Source organism: Callithrix jacchus, chromosome 11 (assembly GCF_049354715.1).
Source record: "Callithrix jacchus isolate 240 chromosome 11, calJac240_pri, whole genome shotgun sequence".
NCBI lineage: Eukaryota > Metazoa > Chordata > Mammalia > Primates > Cebidae > Callithrix > Callithrix jacchus.
This window is the reverse complement of record NC_133512.1, coordinates 70777276-70787128: the sequence shown is the minus strand read 5'-3', so window position 1 is coordinate 70787128 and position 9853 is coordinate 70777276. Positions and strand designations below refer to the sequence as shown.

The following is a 9853-nucleotide window of genomic DNA, read 5'->3' as shown; positions in this document are numbered from 1 at the left end:
GTTTTATTCAAATGCAAGAATAGAATAGAACTGAGGAAGAGACAATTAATTTGTTTACAACCTGTTAGTTCTCTTTGCCAATAGATAAACAATGGCAGAAATATAAGACAGTCTAAAATTTACATTTAGTCACTAACTTCTAATTCTTATGTAAAAATATATTAGCCAATATTTATTTGTTAGAAATATCATTGTTAATTGACAAATAAAAGATGTGAGGCTAGTTTGTGATAGACAGTTTATGATAAGTTGTTCTTTTCAAAATACAAAAACTATAACTTGATATTAGAAAATATATTAGAAATAAAGTTTACCCTTTTGACTTTGAATGTGGAGTTTGACTTTTTTCCGTCAATGATTTTTAGATCTGAGGAATTGAGTAAACTCAGAATTACTTTGATTTCAAGCAACATGAATACTGATTAAGGATAGAAAGATCAAATATTTTTTAAGTATAATTTGTATATAATAGCAACCTCAGTGAACGTAGTCACTTTAGTAAATATGCTGATGGCGACAGGAAAATATACTTTAAATTTTATGCTTTAGTCCCTATCATATATTTATTTCCATCTTTTGCTCTTCTAGAAAGGTTGACAACAACAACAACTATCATTTTGTGAGTATCTGCTCTGTGGTAGGCATTATTCTAAGAGCTTTATATATAACTGCTCTTTTAATTCTTGTCACCAACACTATGTAGAAGGTATTTATAATTCTCATTTTATTGATGAAGAAATAAATCCAAGAAGTTAAGTGTCTTATCGATATTTACAAAGCAAATGGATAGGAGAGTTGGAATGTACACCAGTCAAAGTAGTTCTGGACCCTAAACTCATTAGAATAGTATTTGTGCTTAAGTGACTAAGAACTAGAGCTTTGTTTGAACAGGGCTTCATTTTAACCAGCTACAATAACTTGAGCAAATTATGTCTCAATTTCCTCTCTAAAATGGGGGTAACAATGCATACTTCAGAGCGTATACTGAGAATTAAATTATATTTTGGAAATAAATAAGGTAGCATAGTGCTTGGTACATAATAAGCAGTCAATAAATGGTGGTTATTGTTATTTATTAATGTAGTTATTTCCTCTGCTAATATAATAAATTTTCTTCTGTGAAAATGACAGCAAATTATGATTTCCAGAAGCTTTGATGTGAACAACATGGATGAATATTAGGCTTTGACATGAAAAAAAAGTATTGCCTTGTTTTGGTCTCAACACTGAAAAGATTCATAACTTCTGACAGAGACTAAAACTACAATCTGCAACCAATTTAAGAAAAATGACGTTTACTGATATTCAAGGAGCCTGAAGGTGGCTAGACTATAGAATTTTCTGAAGTTACCCATTAGCTTAAACATGTCCCTTGAGCCTGTCATTCCTATGGGACTCCATGAATACTTCTTATTCTTGACTTTATGTATAATGTTTCACACACTGCACTGTAAAAATTCCCGGTTTGCTGCCTCCGACTAGTGACTTTTTCCTAGCACCAAGCAGAGCACCTAGTCAGAAAAGGGACTCAACAAACATGTGGCACTGGCATGTATTACAGAACATTGAGAATAAATCTGCAGGCTTTAAGGACAGATGCCTTCAGTTTGGAGACTAACTCTGCCACTCTTTAGCTACATAACTTTTATCAGTTTTTAAGTTCCAGGGTACAAGTGCAGAATATGCAGGTTTGTTACATAGGTACACACATATCATGGTGGTTTGCAGCATCCATCACCCCCTCATCTATATTAGGTATTTCTCCCAATGCTAACCCTCCACTAGCCCGCCATCCCCCAAAAGGCCCCGGTGTGTGATGTTCCCTTCCCTGTGTCCATGTGTTCTCATTGTTCCACTCCCACTTATGAGTGAGAACATGTGGTGTTTGGTTTTCTGTTCCTGTGTTAGTTTGCTGAGAATGATGGTTTCCAGATTTATCCATGTACCTGCAAAGGACATAAACTCATCCTTTTTTATGGCTGCATAGTATTCCATGGTATATATATATGCCACATTTTCTTTATCCAGTCTATCCTTGATGGGCATTTGGGTTGGTTCCAAGTCTTTGCTATTGTGAAAAGTGCCACAATAAACATAAGTGTACATATGTCTTCATAATAGAATGATTTATAATCCTTTGGTATACATACCTTAATAAAACCTTTATCAGTTTTGTAGTCTAAGGTTCTGTTTCTTTCTCCATGAAAGGGGAATAATACAAATATCATCTCTGGTGGACTGCTGTAAAATTAACCGAAGTGAAAGATGTAAAATTTTTACTACTGTACTATTTACATACAGTGAATGCTTTGTGTTTACTATTTTCTTACTTCTCAATTGCAATAAACATTCACCAGTAGAAAAATCATCTGCATTTTACTACTCTGCACTGCAAGATACTACTCTGTAAAACTTTGGATTCAAAATATTCAGTTCAACAAAAACCCTTTCTTGAATGCTACTTGTCAATATAAAGAGGACCTGATGTAACATATTTATATAAAGTATTAGTGTTTATAAATTGATCAGACTGGCAGTAACCAAAATCAAAGAGCCTACATATGTACAGCATGTGAGGGCCTTCACCTATGCTATTCCATTTAAAACACGTAATGTGTAAAAGTTATATAAGTAACATTTCTTTTAGAAATTTTCGCCAATATTGTTAAGATATCCCTGACAAAGAAGAATGAGGTCTCTGTCTGCAGAGAATCGCAAGTAAAACACCCTAGGGATTTTGCCAATTTCCTTATGTTTACATGCAACTAAGGGCATTACCAATAGCATTTTCTTTTGAAATACTAATTCTAGCACTATTCTAACAAATGACATATTAGATGAGTTAATATTTCTACAATATTTAGAACACTGACTGGTATACTGTTAGGTTTAATATTTATCATTATAATTCCTGCCCAAAGCAACGGTTCTAGTTAAAAAGCACACATGGCTAATGTTGTTTACTCACAGATTAAAGTTTTTCATGTGATCAAAAAAAAAAAACCAAAAAAACAACTAAATAAAGGTAGAGATTTGTTCTTACAGGAAACAAATGGTAAAAGGAATATAAAACAATCTAATCACTTTATGGAACAGCTACTGGCTCTGCCAAGAGCTCATTTAAATGATCCCATTTGCTTCTGAAAACGTTATATGTATTTGGCATTTAGCTTTCCTCTACTTCAAGGAATTCAGACTTTTCAAAGAGTTAATGAAATCACTTTCAATTAATACCCAGAATTATTACCAAGTGGCCAGTTTGTCCTTGATTGATTGCTTTCTGCATCTTGTCAGTATTCTTTCTTCACTGAAAATTTTGAATTTGGTTATAAAAAATAAAGACACATTTACCTTTTAAGATGCTTCCCGGAAAAAGAATGACAAATGAATGAGACATAGATTGAAGCTGTTTTGTGCTCATTTTTAGAATGTTTTATATTTCAGCGCCTTTACATTTGCAAATCTTAATTCAAGATATTTTTACATTTTTTCCCTGCACTCAGCATTTGAGAATCTCAATACTGCCATCTGCATAGGCTAGCTGGAAACTGAAAATCTTCAAATTTTTAATTGCAGGGATTTTAACTCTAAACACATTTGGCCACTAAATGTCTATTTTTAATTTCTCTGCTTTCCTATAGAAAACTAATGAGATTAATGGAGAGCTGGAGTTAATAAATGATACACACAATATTTTTTGTTCTTATCCTCACAATACTCACATGGGGCTGATAAAAAGTAGCAATTAATACTGCTTGTATTACCAAAATGTCTGCCTTCTTGTGTTTCTGCATTCTCCTCTCCTTGGGATTCCCAATGCTAATGGCAGAAAGGAGAATTCAGTGGCTCTCCTCTTGCTAGAGATTGAAGTCAAAGCTAACAACATATTTACAGCTCTCTTTTGGAACCTACATTTGTGTCCTTTTCTATCACTTTCCTTACAGAGTGGTGAGGTGGTGGGCAGGGGAAGCAGGGAGGTGGGTGCATGTTTTTCAGCAATCACTGCCTTAGCCAATCAGAGCGTGTCTCATTTGACACACAATGACTTAATCACCTCAAGGACAGCTGTAGTCACAACACATAAGACAACATTATACAAGAGGGAGAAAGGCTGATAACTGGACAGAAAAAAACTACAATATTTCATTTAAAACTGATATTATTTGAGATCAGCCCTTTATGTATCATTATATAAGTCTTTAATGACCACGATACATACATACACCAACCTCTCTTGTCCTCCTCCCTCATATACACACACAAACAGAAAGCCAGCACCCTCAATGCACTCCCATGATAACTGCTGTCGAATGAAAGATGAACCCTTTATAGAACCTCTCAGTTGGCAAATCAGAAAAGGGGCAAAGATATGAACTGGAGGAATAACAGAAGAAGAGATCTTACAGCTGAAGCTCAGGCCTAAATAAGTCCTGATGGATGCCAAATCACTCTACCACGCTGCCGGAAGCAGTCACCTCACTCTATTAAAATCCTTTGTGTCTTAATAAGCACACTCTCATTAAAATATCTGAAAAGTCCAGTTACAGTAAGGGAATCATAGGGATTCATGCACATCACAGTGAAATTATTTCATTATAGACACTGCTTTCCTTCTAAGAGTCACCTGAGAAAAAAATGCTCAACTGAAGAGATCTCAATTTTGACTGGGTGTAAGGGAATAAAAACATAAGGTTAACCTGGAGCTTAAAACTCACCAGTAAATGGGGAGGTCTGGTAAGCGGTGTGAAAAATAAGTGGACAGGAAAAGCAATACCATGTGCACTTGGTGGTAGAGGTGTTTTCTCTTAGTCTGGAAAATTAATGTAGAATTTTCCCCTTCATTCCAATTATCTGTCTACGCATTACAATATGAAGAGTCTGCCAGGCGTGGTGGCTCATACCTATAATCCCAGCCCTTTGGGAGGCCAAGATGGGTGGATCATGAGGTCAGGAGTTTGAGACCAGCTTGACCAACATGGTGAAACCCTGTTTCTACTAAAAATATAAAAATTAGCTGGGTGTGGTGGCAGACACCTGTGATCCCAGCTACTCGGGAGACTGAGGAGAGAAAATTGTTTGAACCTGGCAGGCAGAGGTTGCAGTGAGCTGAGATCATGCCATTGCACTCCAGTCTGGGCGACAAGAGCAGGACTCTATCTAAAAATATATATATACACATACACACACACACATGCACACACACACACAAACACATATGTGTGTATATATATACACATACACACTCATATGTGTGGGTGTGTATGTATATACACCTGTCATCTGCCCAGCCCTGTGCAATGTTATTTCACTTATTCCTCTCAGAAACCTATGAGACATGTGCACAGCAGGAACCCAGAGACAGCATGCAGTTTATGGTAGATAATGCACAGCTGTATATTTTGTACTGCCACTGCTGTCATTTTATATCAAGGGCAACTTGAGGTGGGAACTAAATTATTCACTATCATTTATACCATCTCGAGTGAAGCTGATCACATGGAAGGAGCTGAAGGTGGTACCAAAAGTTACGCAGGTCAAATAATACTGAGGAAGTTTTAAATTCAAGGCTCATCAGATTATTTTGCTTTCACTTTTATTGTTCTTCTCCAAAAGTTTCAATGTGTCACTAAAAAGTTTAATGCACAATGTTTTATAAATAGGTATAATATGAAAACTTAATTTTGTAGTTTTAGAATGGATTAGAGCAGGAAAGAGAAGGAGAGAAGGGTAAGATTCTAGGCATGAAATGGTGAAAGTCTGGATTGGGGTATTAGTAGTGGACAGAGAAAAGATGGATTCATAGAGTTACTTTAAAGAAAAACATTAAGAGTTCCTCAACACATTTTCCCCAATGTCCAAAATTAGAGATAATTTTTATGCTACAGTTTTATAAATGAAAATAAGGACAACTATAATATATAAAACAGCTCACTCACTCATTTAAGGGTGTAATACCATCTTGTGAATGATTAAAAGCTTACAAATGTTACATGGGAAAATATGCAGTTATGGTTTAAAAATAATTTACTTGGGGACATACACACCAAATAAATTAATTAATATCCAGAGGTAACCAGTCCTTCCATAAACTCATATTAAACAGAAAGGTTCATAATAACATGAAGTAAAAAAATAAATGGAAGTTCAATCAACTCCTTAGTTATATAAAAGATATTTTGGATATCAACAAAGTGTCAACATTACTTGAAATCCAGAATTTAACAAGAAATATGAAAGCAATAATATATTTGGAATTTCAGAATTGTTTTCAAATGAACCAATATTATATTATTTATACACTTTGAAGAAATAAAAATAGAGAATCATTGAATCATCTAGTTGGATAAATCGGGGACCAAGGATGATAGACTGTATTACAGGAGATGGTATTAGAACATCTAGTTTAACCTCTTCTTGAAATAAAATAATTCATTTTAAATCATGATTGACCATTATAGAGATTCTGCATAATAGAAACTAGTCTCCTCCACTAGACAACTCTAATGACTAAGTCTAATTTATCTTTCTTCCAAAACTATCTTCCATGACATTTATTTAATGGCCCACTCTGGTCTTGGTAAAAGCATAAGATAAAATTACTCCTCCTAATAGATGGCAGCCCTTTAAATATTCCATATATATATATATATATATATACACACACACACACACACACATATATACACACACACACACACACACACACACATATATATATATATACATATATACATTATATATTTACTAAAGATTTTATTTATTTGCCAGGATAAACATTCCAGTCTCATTATTAATTTTGAGGAAAACTATATTACCACAATTTTCATGAGAAAGGAGAGGGAATGCACATTTGTATGTCATTTCATATACATTATCATTTAATTCTCGTTAGAAACAGATGAAGGCAACTTGAGATGAAGGTTCTTATTTACGTTGTTTTTAAATGGATTTTTAAAAGTATTTGTAGAAGTTCATTATCAATCTTTAGAATTTGTTTGAAGGCTTGATTTTTTTTTTGATTTTTCATTCCTCAAGCCTAATTTTTAATTTTGCAGTTAACGCTTCATTATGTAAGTCTAGAAAAAAATGTGGGGAAAGTATCTGTGGTGAGGAAACATTCAGTGACCACCAGAAATTCTCTAGAGACATTTTGTTTGTTGTTTCATTTAATCTTCCTAAAATTTCTATGAGGTAGATACTAGCATCTTCACTTTTCAGACAAGAAATATGAGGCCGGGTGCAGTAGTTCACACCTATAATCCCAACAATTTGAGAGGCCAAAGTGGGAGAATTGCCTGAGCCCAGCAGTTTGCGACCAGCCTGAGCAACATAGTGAGACCCTGTCTCTACTAAAAATGAAAAATAAAAAAGAAAGAAATTTGAGTTCACAAAGTTTAAGCAATTTATCATAGATTATCATAGTAAAAAATAGATGATCACAACAATAAGAAATAGCTCTGGTACAAAAACAGTCTGCTGACCCCAAAACCTCTACTCTTCCCATTATGGCAAATACAGATGACAATGGCACCTCTTTCACAGGGCTTTTGGTATAATTAAGTGAGTTATTTTTGGCCATCAATGCCAGTGCTTTGCCATCTTAAGAACACATCAGCTTAGTTCCATGTAGTTAAGTCCCTTCTTCCCAGTGAAATCTACTTAGCCTAAACCATGATCATTGGAAGTGGGCTATTTAATTCCTCTGAAGTGTTAACAGTTGGTATTTTTTTTCACAGTATTCTTGACTAGTAACATTGAGAGTCTTGAGTATGTTCCACATTCTTGTTTTCGAACAGGAAACTACCAGGAATAGGTACTATCATAGGATCCTGGATTAATAATAAAATCCTAAACTTTTCTTGTTGACTCTTCCCTCACACCTATCCCAGCATCTCCTCCAACCAGTTTAGGTTCCACTCTGATACGTCAGATGAAATGGAAGTATGCCCATATGCCATCACTACTTAAAACCCTCCCTATTGCCTGGAGAATACAATCAGAGTTTCTTAGCATGGAATAAGTATTGTATAATCTGGACTTGCACACAGTCTTTTTGCTTCCTCCTTTCTCTTATCTACTTGTGCTATAGTAATGCTAAACAGTGAGTACTTTATGCTGTTTCACACTTCTGCCTATTGCATCAAAATATCACACAATCCCAATCCTAGATATTTACCCAAGAGAAGTAAAAACATCTGTTCATGTAAAAGCCTGTACATAAATGTTTATAGCCACTTTATTAATAATCTAAGAAACTGGAAACAACCCAAATGTTCATCAATTGGGGAATGAATTAACAATCAGGGTTACATCCATCAATGAAATACTACTTAGCAGTAAAAAGGAACAAACTGTTGATATATACAACAACATGGGTGACTCTTAAATGCATTATGCTAAGTGAATGAAGACAGACTCAAAAGACTACATATTACACATTCCACCTATGTGATATTCTGGAAAAGGTGAAATTACGGGAAAAGAAAACCTATCAGTGGTCACCAGGAACAAAGGTAGGGATAGGGCATTGACTACAGCGGGACATAAGGCAACTTTAGGGGATGATAGAAATGTTCTTTATTTTGACTGTGGTGATAGTTACATGACTATATGCATTTGTCGAAATTCAAAGAACTGAATGGCCTAAAACAAATGGACTTACTGCATGTAAATTACATCTTAATAAACCTTACATTTAGAAGTCACATAACTTATTTCACTTTTGTCCATCTATTCATTCACTTTTTAAATAATCTTCATCATTTTGGGGCAACTCTTGCCTAACTTTAAGACCTCGGCATTAACTACCCATCTCCTTCAAGCAACTATCCCTCAATTCCATGCTAGGCTATAGGATTCTCCTCTGGACTTTTCCACCACCTGTGCATACATTTGTCTCTTATGATACATAAAATAGAGAACCTGTGCCTGACACTGCACCACAGGCTCCTTAAGAGAAAATACAAAGTCTTATTCATTTTTACATCCCCAAGGACTCACTGTAAGAACTCAACAAATGCTTGTTGTACAGATTAAAGTTATGTTTGGAACTTTGCTATCTTCTAAAATAGAGGTGAAAATTATAGAATGTACTTGATTTAAACTCAAGTCCATTTGACTATTTATAAAGTCTGTTTTCATATTAAAAATAGTGCAACAAAGTCACTATTACATAATGTAATTATAATACAATCTTTTAAAAGATTTACACAGATAAAATTATTGAATGATTCTATATTTGACGTATTTTTGCTGGCAAAATGTTTGTGGGAGATATGCTAAATATACTAGCAGAAAACATCCTAAAAGTTGTAAAATATGTCACTTACAGCAGTTAATGTTTTAATAGTTCTTTTGCCTTTTTTTATATTTTGAGCGACTTCAAAAAATCTCAACTTATGCAAATGTGTGCATATAAAATTATAAAGCTCTCTGGACTAAGGCAACTGAAAATGCTTATTGGTCAATGAGACGTTTCGAGGAAGAGGATAATCCATGCGAATTAAACTGCTCAACTGAGCCTGTTTTGTAATATTCTAAACTGCTTACTCTGTCTTCTTTCCAGAGACAGGAAAACACATTTTATGGCCTGATTGTGATGCAGAGCTGTTGGGAAAATAGTTGTTATGAGACAGTCTATTCCAACAGAATGTGAGGTTCTTGACTGCCCTTTGTACAGAATGCCACCTGAGGGGGGTAAGAGTTCTATACCACCTGCATTCTAGCAGTGAGGTTATTTTGATTCATAGCCTGCTCTGATTTCAGGCATTAGACGACTGAAATGATGTTTATGAAACAAAAGAAAACTTAAGATAAAAGTGAAAGTTCATGTTCAGCTACAGTTATTAATTTA

The 9853-nt window shown here is 34.6% G+C and overlaps 1 protein-coding gene across 31 annotated transcripts in view; it reads right to left on the bottom strand.

Moving 5' to 3' along the window:
• MAGI2 (membrane associated guanylate kinase, WW and PDZ domain containing 2) overlaps positions 1-9853 on the bottom strand; it is a 1508583-nt gene that overhangs the window by 1255734 nt on the left and 242996 nt on the right. The window lies entirely within an intron of this gene.